This window comes from Peromyscus maniculatus, chromosome X (assembly GCF_049852395.1).
Source record: "Peromyscus maniculatus bairdii isolate BWxNUB_F1_BW_parent chromosome X, HU_Pman_BW_mat_3.1, whole genome shotgun sequence".
In the NCBI taxonomy this organism is placed as follows: domain Eukaryota; kingdom Metazoa; phylum Chordata; class Mammalia; order Rodentia; family Cricetidae; genus Peromyscus; species Peromyscus maniculatus.
In genome coordinates this window covers 21079732-21095638 of record NC_134875.1, presented here as the reverse complement: position 1 = coordinate 21095638, position 15907 = coordinate 21079732, and positions in this window count along the sequence as shown.

Below are 15907 nucleotides of genomic sequence, written 5' to 3'. Positions count from 1 at the left end.
TATTTCATTAAAATTAGCTAAAATAGCATATTTAATTTTTCATTTTTGTTTTTAATAAAAATGTTTTTCATTCTTTTTGTTAAATGCAGAAAAAGTCCAGTATTTGGTAATCCTAAGAAGATATGGGATTCTCCAAAGAAGGGATGAAGATGCAGGGTCATATTTTTAAAAAAATTTTGCCTGCTCAAAAATTATTTTCATACCTCTAATCCCAGCACTGGGGAGGTGGAGGCAGGGGGGTAAGAAGTTCAGTGACAATCTCAGATACATAACTAGTTTGTGATCATCTTGTGCTAACTGGGTTCCTATTTTAAAAAAGCAAAAAAGAATAGGAAAATATTACGTTTTTTGTCTAATAGGTATTAGATATGTTATTTCACATGTGATATTTCCTTGAAACCAAGCATTTTATATTATAAATTTACACCTAATTAAAAGGCTTAGCTTTGGAAGTGCTTTGTGTTTGGGGGTGATTCTTGACCACTGAAATAAACCTCAGCTTTAATTTTTTAATGTAATTTCTTTACAGAACTGAAATAAAGAATAAAATGAAAAAAATGGAGGTACTTTTTTGATGTATTTGTATCTAGAGAAAATTGCTTAAAATTATATAATGTTTAAATATTATTTTGGAAAAAAATTATAACTATTTAGTGTTAATGTGTTATAGGATTGTTAATGCTTTATTCTCAGTGATAGGATTTTGCACAAATATTTTTTTACTTAGCTTGAAAATATTCTTAGTTAATTGTTACCTCAATAGGAAAAATTAAAAATGGTACTTTTGCCGGGCGGTGGTGGCTCACGCCTTTAATCCCAGCACTCGGGAGGCAGAGGCAGGCGGATCTTTGTGAGTTCGAGGCCAGCCTGGGCTACCAAGTGAGTTCCAGGAAAGGCACAAAGCTACACAGAGAAACCCTGTCTCGAAAAACCAAAAAAAAAAAAAAAAATGGTACTTTTGTATATGTGTGATGTAAATGGCATTATGGAAAGTAAAATGAATGAGAAACAATTTTTTATAATTCATTGGATTCACAGATTTGTCTATACACAAGTTTATGTATACTTGTGTTTCATTTACTCTGTTGTCTAGAATCTTCCTGGATTCCTTTCTCCCTCCCAACTTCTTTTTCTTTTGAAATAGTATCTCTACTGTAACAGGCACCCAGAACTTAGTAGACCTTCAGACTGTAATAGGTCCCAGAACTTAGCACAACCGATCAATGATAGAAACACCATTCAGGCCTTGAAACCCAGAAAGTTGGCAAAAATTCCCACTGTCTTAGGGTTACTATTGCTGTGATGAAACACCATGACCAAAGCAACTTGAGGAAGAAAGGGTTTATTTGGCTTGTTGTAGACGAATTTCTAAGCGGTCTTATTAAATAAAAAAAAACACGGGGCCAAATATAGGGGTGAAAGCCTTAGAGATCAGGGAAATAGGAATAGCCACCAGATAACCTTACCTCACCACACTGCAGCTACCAAAGGGAGCTACTTCCTGTCTTCCCATGCCTTTATTGCCTTGCTGTTCTGTCCTCTCATTGGCTCTTAACCCAGCTACCTCACTTCCTTGTCACTGCCTGTCTGTACAGACCTCCAGGTCTCTATGGTGGGTACTGGGATTAAAGATGTGTGTCCCACAATTGGCTCTGTTCCCTAGTATGGCCTTGAACACACAGAGACTCTGCCTGCCAAGTGATTGGATTCAGGGCGTGTACCTGACCACTGCCTGACTTTTGTGTTTACTTAAAATGGCTTGCTATTTCTTCTGATCTCCAGGCAAACTTTATTTATTAACATAAAAATAAAATATCAGCACAGCTTATACTGCCACAGCACTGTTCATCATCAAAGGAAATCAGGACAGGAACTCAGAGGCAAGAGCTCATGTAGAGGCCATGGATGCTTACTGGCTTCCTCGTCTTGGCTTGTTCAGCTTGCTTTCTTAGACAAACCAGGAACATGTGCCCAGGGATGTGATCTGGGCCCTCCCTCATCAATCACTAATCAAGAAAACAGCCTACAGCCCGATCTTATGGAGGCATCTCCTTAATTGAGGTTCTCTCCTCTTAGATAACTTTAGATTGTGTCAAGTTGACATAAAACTAGGCAGCCCCAGCAGCCTATCTGCCAAAGCAGCCACAAAGGTCAAGTCAGTGGTTCCAGGATGTGGCTGGGAAAGTTCCCAGAGTGAAAAATCCACACGTGTATTAACCCTGCACTTTGCTTCCTCAGTTCCACTTCTTGCTAACTGAAATGTGCCACCCAGGATATGATAGTTGGCATAAAAGGCTAATAATTGTAAGGCTTAGGGCTACATGATTTGGGCAAGTTCTCCATGCATCTGCTGACTGGCAATAAAGACTTTTTATTCAGCTTTAACAGCATCTCTGTGGAGGTCTCTGGTAGGCTTAGCTTCCAACATAGCCCTGGCTATCCTGGGTTTTACTATGTAGATAAGGTTGGCCTCAAACTCACAGGCATCCACATGTGTCTGCCTACCCCAACCTCTTTTATGGTTTATATATTTAACACACTGAATCCAAATAGTCCCGCCCATATCCTTTTTAACAATAAATTATGTATCTAAAATGAAAGACAGTTTTACTGGCCAGTGAGAGATCTTTAATCAGATGTAAGAAAGACACTAAGTTTTAAATTCTGTTAATTATCAATTTTATGAGCTTTATAAGAGGCAGTACTCATGTCTATTTGATTTCTTATGTAGTAACTTTTTTGAGATTATAATATAATTATGTCATTTCTTTCTCCTTCTGAACACTCCAGTGTAATGTATCCCTGCTCTATTTCAAATTCATAGCCCTTTTTCTTTTTAAATCTTGTGATACATTTTTTAATTGCTGTGAGATACACACACACACACACACACACACACACACACACACACACACACACACACAGGTTGTTTTTTAGACAGGATCTTACTGTGCAACTCGTTCTGGCTTGAAAATTTCTATTTTAGCCACTTTACTCTTCAAAAGGGAGATCTCCTGATTGTCAACAGGGTGCTATAGTTCTATGATTGAGGCATCTCAGCTAGTTTAGGAGACATTATTCTTTAAGACTAATTCTTAAAATAAAAAGACTTAAAGTATAAATAATGCCAAGTCTTTTTTGGAGGATCCACAGTTGTGTGGTATCAGAGTACTTGTTTACTAAATATATTGTAGATGCTGAAAGTATTAAATATTAGTTTCATCTTATGCAGTGAAAGATGATTATGGTAGAAAGGCATGTTTTTGGCAAACATTATTTGAAGTATTAAAATTTTATAAACTGTAAATGTCCTATGAAAAGCTTCACAAATGCCAGGTGGTGGTGGCACATACCTTTAATCCCAGCACTCGAGAGGAAGAGGCAAACAGATCTCTATGAGTTCGAGGCCAGCCTGTTCTACAGAGAGAGTTCCAGGACAGCCAGGACTACACAGAGAAACCTTGTCTCCAAAACAAAACAAAACTTCAAAAAAGTATTTAAAATGTTCTTGATAATTATTAGTTTTTTTCTGTCTGTTTCTATTTGTAAACAGTACATTTCAAAATATCATTACTATTTTCCAAATAAATTTTTATTCCTTCATTTAATTATCCTTTTGAATGTTGGCCTTCGCTTTTTTAAAAATTTGACTTAATTTAAAAATATTTTGAGACAGGGTCTCTCAATGTAGCCCTAGTTGGTCTGGAACTCACTGTATAGACCAAAATAACTTTGAACTCAAAGATCTCCCAGCATCTTCCTCCCAAATGCTGGTATAAAAGGTGGGTGACAGCCTGGATTCTGGCTCTTTAATAAAGGTTTTTTGTTTGTTTGTTTTTGTTTTTGTTTTTTTTTAAAGAACATATACTGAGTTCTATTATTTTTGTTTTGGTTTTGTTTTTTCCAGACAGGGTTTCTCTGTGTAATCCTGGCTATTCTGGAACTCTCTCTCTCTCTGCATATCAGGCTGGCTTTGAACTCATAAAGATCCACCTGCCTCTGCCTCCCGAGTGTTGGTATTAAAGGCGTGTGTCACCACTGCCTAGCCAGAGTTCTAACAGTAATACAGCTAAATGTCCTTTCAATTGGAGAGTAGTCTTTCAAATAAAAAATATATCCTTATAAGATTCTTCTTGTTCTATTATTTTATTTATTAGTCTTTTTATGATCTCCAAATTTAAAAGTTATCTTCAGCAAGAAGATTATACTTGTAGTAATGCTAAGTATTCCTCATTCACAATGATCAGGAACACAAGTGTTTCTGATTTTAGAATTTTGTTTGACTTTGGTGGAATATTTGTCTGCAAAGCAAAAATCTTGAGTGCTGTAAAATGTGAACTGCTTGAGGCATTTTGTTGGTGCTGTTTTTAACTCCCTTTTGTATTGTTGAATAACTTTAAACCTGTATCTGTGTTTACTTGCATATGTGGGAGCAAAATCTTTGTCTTCAACATTACATTTTAATGGCATTTTTTTTCAATGTAGCTGATGTTAGCAGTACTGTTACTGAAAAGAAGAAAAGAATGGAGTCGTCTATTGAAGGTGTTGTTAAAGACTGTAACAAGAATATCAAACAACATTTGAAATTTCATGATGATGAAGTGTAAGACTCTTCTTTTGAGCACATTTGTATGATTTTGTAGTATACAGTGGTGCTAAGTACTTGGTTAAATGGAGTCTATTGAAATATTTTGACTTATTTTTTCTCCAAGCTGTCATAATAACTTTTTGGATTGAGATATGTTTCTGGGAAGGCTGTGAAGATACTTTTAAAACTCATTTCTGCTCATTCTGGAAGACAGTAAAAGATAGATGTCATAGTAACTTCATTTTTTTAATTGATGTGCTTAACAAGTTAGAAAAAAGTCAATTTAATATTGTAAGTAATTTATGTATTTTAAGAGATTTAATCATACCCTTGTAGTCTTGGCTGTGTCAAAACAGATTTAAAAACTTAAATAATTTTCTAAAATTCATAAATATGTGATCATATATACAATATCGTATATGTAAACATATATAGATAGATCACTTGCCCTTATTATTCAATACAATAAGCATGTGAAAACACCTTTTATTAGTTAGGAAAAGTACTTCTGGAATCTACATAGACCTAATTTTATTTTTTGATTTCCCACAAGAATTATTACTGTGCTATTATGTCCTTCCTTTTATAGTACATAATATGGGAATTTAATTTTTCTTTGAATATTCTCTTCATCTGGATAAGTAATGTAACATTCATTGTTATGTTTTACAGGCAGGAGTTTAAAATTGAAAATACTGAGCAGATTATAACACTGTTTCAGCACTGGAATTTTGATATAAAACAACTTGGACACCAAGCAGATAAATTAACTGTTGGTATCACAATTGCTGTTACAATTAATCTCTTATTATGACGTCTTAAGTGAAAATAGAGAAGCTATTCTTGCATTAAGCACATGAAAATGAGCTGAATTTTGAGACTTGTTACTGGCTTTGTGTTCCATTCATGGTGAACCTTAAACCACAGAAATAGACACGTACAATGCCTATGAAAGCCATTGGACTTCTGATGTCAGTTAAGATTCTTGCAATTTCAAGCAACAGAAACTTGTAAAAGAAACTGTGGGAAGGTTAGTTTCAGACATAGTTGAATGGTGTGCAGAATGCATTATCTGAGCTATTTGTGGGTCTTAGTGAACCCACTAAATGCCGTATGGTAAATATTTCATTTTTAAACTTAACTACAAATTTTTTAGCTTCAGTGAACTGAGTCAGTCTTTTCTCAAAGTCCTGGCAGAATATTCTTGTGAAGGAATATCACTGACCTAGTTTTGAACATTTCCCCATTCCTGAACTAATCACTGTGGCCAGAACATGGTTTGCATTTTTTGATTCCTCTCCTCTTCATGTCCCTCTCCTTCTTTCCCTCTCCTTTGCCTTCCATCCCCTTTCCTACCTTCTTTCTCTTCTTCCAGTTCTCCTTCTGTATCCTTGACTTAACCCAGGGCACCAGATACGGCAAGAAATCCATGGAGTCTCCTTAAAAGGGAATGGCTAGGTTTAGTATATTAAGGCAGATTATTGTATATACTAGTAAACTAATTTAGTAAAATATCAGCCTTAGATAATTTGCACTGATATGGAGTCTTTTGTATTGATACAAATGTAAACCATTTTTATAATCATATTTAAGATAATTTGTATATTGATACAAATTTAAAACTATAATCGTCATATTGTACACATATTGCTACTCCTATTTGAAATATTTTGTATATTGATACAAATGTAAAATTATATTTGTCATACTGTATGTATGTACTTCCTCTGTTTAGGATAGTTTATATATTGATACATATTAAAGATATTTTTATCATATTGCACTGTGCATTTCTACCTCCATTTAAGATATTTTGTGAACTGTCACAATTTTAAGGTCATTGTCCTTATATTGTACATCTGTTTACAGACTGTTTACCTTGTTAATGTGAAGCCGTAGTCCTTAGGTTATTTAGGTAAATAAGACACAGAATTACAGTCACCCATGCTTGTCTCCATCCTTTTGGAAGAAGGAACAAAAGAGTTAAGAGGCCACTGGTGGAGGCTTCCCTGATCTTCTGATCTTTCCAGTTCTTAACCGGATATCTGACTCCCAATTTTTATTGATAAAGAATAATTAGATAAGATTTCACTATCCTCAAATTTTTATATTACAGAAGACCAACGCCCCCGCCCACCCCACCCCCCGCAAGCGGGCGCGCGCAGACACGCGCACACCCACACACCCACACACCCACACACCCACACACCCACACACTATCACTGATTAAAACAATGCCACAATGTGGATAGTGCTTATTTTATCACCAAGCATAATTTGGAGAGTGGGGTCAGAGCAGGGACACAGGTTTCTGTCACCCCTCATAAGACAAAACCCTGGTTCTATCAGGAAAATGTAGGAAAGAGACCCCTTACATCCAAACTGAGTACCCCCAAGGGCACACCTACAGGCAGATTTTTCCAGGGACCTTCATATTGATGAACTCACAATGGGTGGGTGGGGCCAAAAGTCTCCTCCCAGTGCCTCTCATTGGCAGTGATGTAACATCCCATTGACTCTCATTGGCTGGGCAGTTGAAAGAGGTGGACTCTCCCTGGGAGCTTGAAGGGAGCTGCCAGAAGCCAGGGTGGTTCCCTGTCCCTGTCATTCCTGAGGGCTGCCCTTTAGCTGGTCACTACCATCTCACAGAGGCTGGAGAAGATAAGTGGGGCCAGATCCTGAGATTCATAACATCAGGCCTAGTGATTCATTCGCAAGCCTCGGCATTGCCCAGGCTGGTGGTAACACCAGTATGCAGAGACTTTGGCAGCGAATTTCAGCTATCTTTCAGTGGAAGACAGGGTCTGAAGAAACACCACAGGAAAAATCTGAAGGTATGCCTCCTGGAGTCCCTTTATCTGTCATTCAAAGGACTCCTCAGAAAAGGGTCTCTCTCCACCATGAGGTGCAGTGGGACAGAGATGGTGGGGAGGGACCTGCCACCATCCTGAGTGGCTGTTGAGCATGAGGGTGTCCCTGAGTTCCCAAGAGTTAGGCCAACACTGAACTGTGCCCCAAGCTCCCTTGGTGAGCCAAAGCAGGAGGGTATGTAGAACAACTCAAAGAAGACTTGACACAAGTCTTTGCGGGATGTACTGTCTCTGCCTTTCCTCTTGCAAGACACCTCTGTGTATTCTGCAGAGAAGGGAACATCTCACTGGAGAGTGAATTTGGTCTTGTTTCCCATGGACACATGTATCTGAAGCCAGGAGGCAGAGTGAGTCATAAGGAGGGTACCATGAAGGAAGGTGGCCGGTTGTCCCAGCAGGATACTGGAGCCAGTTCCCAAAACATTACTTACCCATTATGCTCATTAAGAATAAAAGACAATTTGGAAACATGTCCTTACATCTGCACATATCTTTTAATGCTCGGTCTGAATTTAGAGCCATGGTCATGCATTTGCTGCTGCTGCTGCTGCTGAGACAGGCATATACCAGCAATAATGGGAGTTTAAAGAGGCTTCCTGAGCAGGACTTGTACTCTTACTGTGACAGGCCACCCACAGATGCTGTGGAAGTGACATTCAGTGGTCACGATCTTAGGGCCCAGGAATGGTTGTTATGGTCAGAGAAGTGATGATATGTGCTCACATCTACACAGGTGCTCAGAGTAGGACTTCTGTGTGGAGACGGATTGCATTTGATATGAACCATTGTGACCTTAGTTTATCTGTGCCATAGATATCTCCAAGTTGAAGACTGTCAGAGGAATTGTGACCACCCTGTGTACCGACTGTGGCTGGATTAATGAATCTATCTTCTTCAATACTGACATGTTGTGTAGCAAAGTCCCACTGAACACTGGGACAAGTGTCATTGCTCTCGTGGAAGAAAACGAAACAACTCATATCCAAAAAGCAATCAAGGTATGCCTGACTTCACCCAGAGTCTCTTGGTGTATTACTTACTTCTCTGTTGCTGTGATAAAATACCATGATGAGAGCAACTTAAGGAAGTGTGTTTATTTGTTCTTATGGTTCTAGAAAAATGAGTGAGTCCATCAAGGCAGGTAGGGACGGTAGGCAGCAAGCAGCAGGTATGGTAACAGAAGCAGGAAGCTGAGAGCTTACCTCTTCAAATGCAGTCTCAAAACACAGAGACACTACTAGAAATGTTGCTAGTCTTTACATTTTCAAACCTCTTGCAATAAATTCACACCTCTTAAACCTCCCCAAACAGTCCCTCCATAGGGATTAAGTTTTCAAAGGCCTTGAGTCTATTGGGGACATTCTCATTCAAAACACTGTGTGTGATGGGAATGGTGGTGTGGACTCAGGAAGGAGAGGAAGGCAATTTTCTCAGTTCAAGGCCAGCCTGATCTATATAGTGCATTCCAGGACAGCCAGAGTTACATGGTGAAAACCCATTTCTCAAAAAGATTCAGAAAAGAGAAAGGAGTGGATGGAGGCCTCATTGGAAGGGGAGGAAGGGGAGGAAACTGTGGTCATGATATTATATAAGAGGAAAAAAGAAAAGTGTGATACTATCATGCATTTTAGTAACACTTTGATCAAATTACATTGTAAATATGAATAAAAAATTAGAGATGTACAGTTTCTTGCTGAAAATAGATAAAAGGGTTTCCTTGCTTTTCTTTTTAGACCATAAACTTAATAACCTTAAAACTTCTCTTCTATGCAAAAATAAAATTTTCACCAAAAAAAGATTAAGAAAATGATGATGTATGGTCAAAGTTGACATCCCACTTCTCTGAGCCTAGTGGATTTGATGTTATAGAATTTGAATGCAGTGATGCTTATTCTGTTTCTAAATATTTTGTATCAGTTCTCTTAATATTTGAAAAACATGGAAATGATTCTGTATAATCCTGCAACTTCTATCATATAGTGGCCAGCCATTTTCTATTCAGTATCCAAACTAGAAGAATTGATATGTCAAAGACTGTATTGTTCACACTCTTTTCTATGTCAATTGAAGTGTATGTGTTTATTTACTTTAATTTTTTAGATTTCTTTTTATTATGCCATGTGCATGAGTGTTTTGCCTGTGTGTGCATCTGTGTACCACGTGTTCCTGCTGCCTGAGGAGGTGCTGAGCCTCCATGTGGGTTCTGTAATCATCACTTCCGTTCAACTCTTTACATATTGATGGCTATTGTCAAATTACTCTTACTTATGTTGTTCCAATTGAGAGTCTCAACAGCAGGCCACAGAAGATACCTTTGCCAGTATTGGAAAACACTGGAAGACTGTTATTGTAAAATCATGGTAAAATTGAAAACCGGAAGCAGGATCCTGATCTTATTTTGAATTGTCATCTTAATGATAAAGTTATCATTTTCACTTCTTGTTCTTCTCAAACATAGATCCATCCTAGACCTTTCCACATTTGTAAGAATATATTTACTAGGAAAATAGGAATGTGTTCTCCCACTGGTTTTTTTAAAACTTACAGTTTTTTGTTTTTCAAATATTTTAAAAATATCAAAAATATTATGTCATTAATGTACTCTGTCAGGAACATAGGTGAACAGTTGTGTCTTTCACAATGTCAGAATTTATTGAATAACAATAAATTCATAAGACACAGTAGTTTTAATGGCAGCAATTTGCAAGAAAATCCTGCTTACTTTGGTAATATGGACAAGATTACATGGTTGTTTTTTTTATGGTTTTGGTTTTTCGAGACAGGGTTTGTCTGTGTAGCTTTGCACCTTTCCTGGATCTCCCTCTGTAGACCAGGCTGGCCTCGAACTCACAGAGATCCACCTGGCTCTGCCTCCTGAGTGCTGGGATTAAAGGCGTGTGCCACCACCGCCCGGCGGGTTTTTTTTTTTCTTTCAGTCTTAATTGCTATTCCTAATTTTCATATAACACACCACAATCAATATGTAAATGCACAGAAAATACAGGTTACATGATGAGCACAACTGTTTAAAGAGGCTGGAGCAGTGTTTCAGGAGGTTTCAAATGGATGGATAAAATGTAAATGGGGTGGGGTCCCAAAAGCCAGTAAATGAGTTGAAGACAGCCCTGGTTCCCATTGTTAGGAGTCCCACAAAAGGACCAAGCTACACAACTGTAACATACATGCACAGTGCCTACATTAGTCCCACGCAGGCTCCCTGGTTGTCGGGTCAGTCTCTGTGAGCCCCTATGAGCCCAGGTTAGTTGATTCTGTGAGTTTTCTTGTGGTGTCCTTGACCCCTCTGGCTCCTACAATCCTTTCTACTCCTCTTCTTCAGGATTCCCTGAACTCTATCTCATGTTGGGCTGTGGGTCTGCATCTGTTTTTCCATCGGTTGCTGGATGAAGCCTCTCTGGTGACAATTGGGCTAGGCACCGATCTGGTCACAGAAGATGGCCAGTTCAGGCTACGTTATCTGCTATTGCTTAAGAGTCTTAGTTGGGGTCATCCTTGTAGAATCCTGGGAGATTCAGTTGTGTCAGGATTTTACCTGACCCCCAAATGCACCTCCCTTTCCAGGTATCACTTTCAGTGTAAATGTATCATATTTTCTTTATCCATTCCTTAGTTGAGGGACATCTGGATTGTTTCTCGGTTCTGGCTGTTATGAATAAAGCTACTATGAACGTAGTTGAGCATGTGTCTTTGTGGTAGGATGGAGAATCATTTGGATTTATGCCCAAGGGTAGTGGAGCTGGCCTCCAAACTGGCTGTAGAAAGTTTGCACTCACACTAGCAATGGAGGAGTGTTCTCCTTGCACCACATGCTCTCCAGAATGAGCTGGCCTTTGTGTTTTTTTATCTTAGTCATTCCGACAGGTGTAAGATGGAATCTCAGAGTCATTTTGATTTGAATTTCCCTGATGACTAAGGATATTGGACATCTTTTTACGTTTTTCTCGGCCATTTGAGATCCTTGTGTTGAGAACTCTGTTTAGATCTGTACCCCATGTTTTTAATTGGATGATTATTTGGTTTGTTGATATCTAGGTTCTTGAGTTCTTTGTATACTTTGGAAAACAGCCCTCTGTCAGAGGTGGGGTTAGTGAAGATCTTTTTCCATTCTGTAGGCTGCTGTTTTGTCCTATTGATGGTGTCTTTTGCCTTACAGAAACATTTCAATTCCATAAGATCCCATTTGTTAAATGTTGATCTTGGTGCCTGCAAGATGGGTTATCTGTTCAGGAAGTTGTCTCCTATGCCATTATGTTCAAGATTATTTCCCACTTTCTCTTCTGATTCCTTGTCCAGACTTACTACATGGGCCAATGCTTAGTCTTACTGCAACTAGATATGCCATGTTTTGTTGATACTCGTGGGAGGCCTGCCCTTTTGTGAAAAGAAACAGATGATTGAATTGGGGAAGGGCAGAGGGGAGGTGGAGTGAGGGACTGGGAGGAGAGGAGAGAGGGAAAACTGAGGTCAGGATGTAAAATAAATTTAAAAAAATAATTTTTCATAAATGTAAATACAGTCTTTATTGGTAAGAACAGAAACTGAAACTTGCTTTAGTGAAGGAGCTGCTTTTGTACTATCAATTGTTGTGGACCAGGGTGTTTTCATCAAAAATACAGATGTATGTCCAGATGCAGAGGCAAAAAACAGAATATTTGCCAGGTTCAAGAGTGGATAGACTGAATGAAGACACCGAGGGTAATCAGAGGAGCTGGGAAAGGCAGATAAGTAAGTAGGCCTTATGACAGCAAGGTCTGAGCTCAGCTGAGGACACAGGGACTTCCTCTGTTTGTCCATGTCCATCCTTAGCTAACACATCAAGTTTCAGTTAACAGGTGAGTGGGGGCAATTGCCGTCATAGTGATAGGTGTACACTTTGTTCTGTGGTTCAAATGGAGGGAGTTCCACCTTTCCTTTGCTCTCGTGTGCGTGAAAAGTTCCTGGGCTTGGTTTTCCTTTGCAATATCTTGTGATGGGGGTTATTTCTTCCACTTCATCTCCTGCTTCTGCACCCATGTCCAGATAGGGAAAAACATGCTCTCCCTTCTTGTTCTCCAAAATTGTTCTGCTCGTTCTTGTCTCTGTAAACTTTATTCTGCTCCACTCCCATCTCCCAGGTAACCGATTTCTCTTCCTTCAAATACCCTGCAAAACACATTTCCTCACATTACACCACCAATGTCAGTCTAAAAATTAATTTGAGTTACAGCCATGACTACACCTCATTTAGAAGTATATTTTACACTATTGGATTTTGAGTTCCTGGAAAGCAAGAGCCCTGTCTTTCTAAGGTCAGAAGGTGAGTTTGTAAGAGCATTAAACATAGGTGTGAAATTCACAGTTGCAAGGCACTTGGAATCCATGGAGCAAGCACAGACACAATTGATGTCATCATCTCAGGCCAACGGTGTATCATTAATGGGAAATGTAAGGTTTAGGTTTGAGAACAGTTGCTTAGAAGATTTCTGCCACAGGAGTGCTATTTTGGCATGACTAATAAAGTCCATGTCTCTAACATGGAGTCCTATGTCCTGCAAACACCCTTACAACTCTGTTAGGTCAACTTTTTAAAATGCTATTATTTTCATGGGGAATCCTTGGTAACTGTACAGTCTCCGGCCTGTAATTTTTATTTTATCTTCAACCACCGTCTCCCTCTCTTATAGGTGAAAACCATGACTGACCCTGTTGATGGTACTGAGCAATCAGAACTTGACAGAGAACTTTGTATTAAGTGTGTCACCTCAGTCACACAGGACAGCATCTATATCGACAAGGAAACTTCTTTCCCTGTCCATCTGTTTTCTGGAGGTAAGATTTATAGTTTTAAAAGCAAAGAACAAGAGTGTGGGAAGTGTCCTTGAAATTGAAAGTGGGGTATGATTAAAATGGGGAAAGTGGGTAATATTTTAAGTATCACATAGCGGTCCTGTCCCCCAGTGCCATCATCATGCATCCATGTGGTTTTCACTATTCAATTGATTGGTTTGGCTGTTTTGATTTCTCATACAGGGTTCCTCTAAGTTATCTGAAACTCACTATGCATCTGAGAATTGTTCATGACCTTAGCAAACCCATCCCTGACTCTTCTGAGTGCTGAGGGCATAATCTTTCTGCCACTGCATCAGGATACATGCAAAATATCATCAATGATAACATCACACAAGTATAAGACATTTATCTTGAAAATACATCCACCATTTCAGAGCAAAGGTGCAGATAGGCCTCTTTCTTTCTGTGTCCTCTTTCCAGAATATTCATCAGATAGGCTCTCATATTTTGTCCCTAGCCTAGGTATCAAGGTTGAAGCATGTGATCCTACTGTGTACCTGGCTTCCATCCTTAAAAGAGATCTCAAAATGACCACTTGATGAGAAAATCCAGTATTCCTATCTGTAACTTTCACCCTGAGACACACAGTTTTTAGTTATCCATGTCTGTGACTAAATCATTGTCGAAGAACCAGTGTTTAAAGGCCTTAAGCATCCCTTCCTGTAGGAAGATATTTGAGATGTCTGTGTAAGTATTTGGAAAAGTTACTTTGCATTCAGGAAATGTTTGTCAGCATATCGCCTTGATGAAGGGTCTTAGGTATTGTGACATGACCTGAGTGCCATAATATTTACACTTCTAATGTTCTTGGCTGTTTTAGAATTCATGCCTTACAAAGGAGACTTGTTGCTGGTTGAGTATTCCATGAAGACAGGCACGTCAAACATGGACATCCACACCGTGAGCCCCTTAAGCTCCCAGAATATGGATGAGGTAATTTGCTTCCATGTTGCCCTTGTCATGAATAGGTAGTTGCCTATTTTTCCTTCCTGGTTACTTTTTTGCCCAGGACTTTGTTTGGTATGTTTGCTAGTGTATTCCCTGTCAAAGTGGACAAACTCACTGATTGAAAAGGAAATAAGCAGAAAATAATGTAGAATATACACATTGTTAACTCCTAGCTTTTGTGCTTTACTTGACGTTAGGGTGTTCTGTGAAAAACATTTCAAAAGCGTCTTGGCTGTGTGGCCATTGTGGGGAAACTGTGAGTGCACTGGGTTTGAGGTGTTCAGCCTGCTTATAAGGATGGGTAAGACCTTGTCTAGTACAGCCTGAGAATAAGATGTAAAGTCAGGGAGGCAGAGTGTGAAATCACATTGTGTAGCATGAAGGGCACATCTTCTCATAATTCACCCAATGTTTGTGTTATTTCTGTGGTTTAATAGAAATGAGGTGGGATGCTGACTCATTGTGATAACACAGTACCCAGGCATTCCCTGTGTGTCAAGGATGAGAATCAGTGATGGGTTGAAGGACCTGCTGAGTAGAGCCAAGGGGTTGTTGAGGTCCATCTGTGGTGGGTTATGCTTCTCCATACTCATTGCCTTCATTTCTCATCGTAGGTTTGTGTTACCAGTACTGATGGAAAAACTGGTGTGGTGGAATCCTGTATCTTTTTTACTGAGGATTCCCTCCAGAAGCCTACAGATTATACTCCGGGATTGTATGACATCGTGAATGTGGTTGCTGTGGACAGCATTCAACCACACTGTTCTTGGAGAGCAGTATCAATGATCCCAGTGGAAATGTATATTGACCAAGCCTTGTAATTCACAATTATTTCTAAGGCTCTGGGTTAATAAAACACAATGAGCATGTAATCCAAAGAAATGAACTATGACTCTTCTTTTAAACATCCTGGTGATTTCATTAGGAACATGAACTCATTTTAGGAAGGTACCTTGTTAATTCAAAACCATGCCCTATTGGAACATGATTTTAGCAAAGAAATAGCCCTGCCCTTAGGGTAGATGCATCATTTTCTTTAAGGAGGAGCAGCTTCAGTGTTACCAGTGTCCTCGTGGGCCATTAAGCAGCATAGAGAAGCAAAGCATTTAACTCAAGGTTCCAGGAGTGAGCAGGCAAATGTGACCAGGTTGGATATAACATTACAGCTCGCCTTCTTGCTTGAGTCTCTCTATGCCTTTCCAAAGTTTTTTTCTCTACAATATCTTTTATTTTCTACCAGCTATTCCATTTGTTAAACATAGTCTTTATTTGTGGATCCTCTTCCTGTGATAGTATACCAAACATGCAAGTGCAGAGAAATGAAAGACCAGACCCAGGTCTACTTCTAACAGAAAGATGAGAGTACACTTTTAGTAGTCTGAGAGGTGGCACCCCCCCCCAAAGTCCTTCCTATACTGAGGAGGACCTTCTGTGAAGTTAACTGGCCCTCCTTCCACATTTCCTGCCCTTTAGAAAGAATCCTGGACCTTTCCAACATCTGCAGAGTGAAGGATGCCTGCACTGGGGAGCCAGGCCACCTGGACCAGTTTCCTTACATCAATACCTGGTGTAGTCTGGCGCTCTACCCACAAGACAGAGTTCAATTCCATGCCTCTTGGGTATCCACTGCTGTCCTGATCTCTAAGAGGAGTTT